This window comes from Morus notabilis, unplaced genomic scaffold, assembly GCF_000414095.1.
Source record: "Morus notabilis unplaced genomic scaffold, ASM41409v2 C11425314, whole genome shotgun sequence".
In the NCBI taxonomy this organism is placed as follows: Eukaryota; Viridiplantae; Streptophyta; class Magnoliopsida; order Rosales; family Moraceae; genus Morus; species Morus notabilis.
In genome coordinates this window covers 1-1586 of record NW_010387198.1, presented here as the reverse complement: position 1 = coordinate 1586, position 1586 = coordinate 1, and the positions used below count along the sequence as shown (strand labels likewise).

At 34.5% G+C, this 1586-nt stretch overlaps 1 long non-coding RNA gene across 1 annotated transcript; it reads left to right on the top strand.

Annotated features, from left to right (window-relative positions):
• The first annotated feature begins 335 nt into the window (after positions 1-335).
• Positions 336-1545, top strand: LOC112095198. The gene is made up of 3 exons (XR_002903763.1): positions 336-479; positions 1121-1186; positions 1339-1545. It is a non-coding gene; the product is annotated as an uncharacterized LOC112095198 (long non-coding RNA).
• The last annotated feature ends 41 nt before the right edge of the window (positions 1546-1586 follow it).

Below are 1586 nucleotides of genomic sequence, written 5' to 3'. Positions count from 1 at the left end.
TAGGAATAATTAGGAGTTTTGGAGAGATTGACCTACCTCTCGAATTGTAAGTCAGAATTTGTCTTTTAGTTGATTTGATTAATAATAATAAGCCCTAATTCAGCCTTAATCCCAATTGATTCTTTTTGAAACCTATGATAGGTATATTTATTTAGCACAGTGGTAATATCAGCAATTGCCTGGATAAGGAAGTGAGGCCCTTGTGGTCGATCTGCCTATGGATTCGTGTGTTCTGTTATTATTTTTTTTATCACATGCAATATTAGACAGTTCTTGGTGTAAAGTAATGCCTCTAAGTATTATGGTCGGTTGTATCCATATCAAATGCTTTGTATCTGATTCCAGTGTAATTTTTAAACTGAACAGGACTATGCTCTTAAGGTCATCACCGAAGCCAATGAATCTTGGGCCAAACTAGTCAAGAGATCAATATCCGCAGGAGAGCTGTCACTTGTATAGAGCGGGAACTCCCGGTGCTTGTACGTGTTAGTTATTTATTTAGATGCTTCTGAGAGCATTCCTGGGAATAATTAATATATAAATTCTGACATTCAATGCCATTTTTCCCTTATTGAGCTAGAATAATCTCTACCGGTCTATTTCTTTTGTTTACTTTGACGAAACATGTTGATTCTGAGCGGAATTTAGTTTATCATCACGTGTAAGATTTAAATTTGGTTTGCTATATGATTCTCTCTATTTAAATTGGCTGGGTGAATTCGGTTTTTAAGGTCAAGCTATATTAGAAAGTCCTCTTTTGTGATTGGTATAGCTATTAAACAAACATCTTTATTGCATCAAACCGCAGATTCAATCGGGTTTGTTTTTTAGACATTTTGCTTCATTCTCAAATGATATTTCAAGCAGCCTAAGAATAAGAATTGCCATTTCCATTCATACAAACAGTGCGTAAACCGTTCAGCTTCACTTGCCAGGATTTAACGTAAACACTTGGATCAAAAACCTGTTTTGGAGCTTTGTAAAATGTTTGTTCGAGTATGACAATGAGGATTTTTTTTTATTTTTTATTTTTTTTAAAAAAAAAGAGTGTTGGAATTGTTGAGAGATTGTTTTTTATTTTTGGGTTGATGATAATGAAAATCTTCGTTTTGGTATGTAGGATCGGAGGGTCATTCAACTTTGATGGTTTGGACTCAAATCCTAGGACTATACTGTTTTTAAACCTGTGGGTCTTTTTATTTAATTAGTTAATTAATTATTAGTAGTAGTTGCTGTACTAAGGCTATCCTTTTTTGGCTCAAAACCTGTGGGCATTATTGACGCAGAACAGTCTATACTCATACTTTTTTGGTGATTGGTTTTTTTCTTTCTTGGTAGGTTGCCAAAATCTCCCTTTTCCCTTGCAGGATCACAGATTCCCTCTGCTTTACGTACATATTTGAAGGCCAAAACTTTCTTCAACCACATCCACCCCTTAACAGTCATCTGTTTCTGCCTCCTAAAAATTCTTTACACTGATTTGTACATGGAAAGGAGACCAAATGTGCAGTAAAAATTTGATACGGGACAAAAGTATAATTTAGGTCCGCATGAAGCACAAGTTTTAGTTTTTTTTTTTTTTTTTT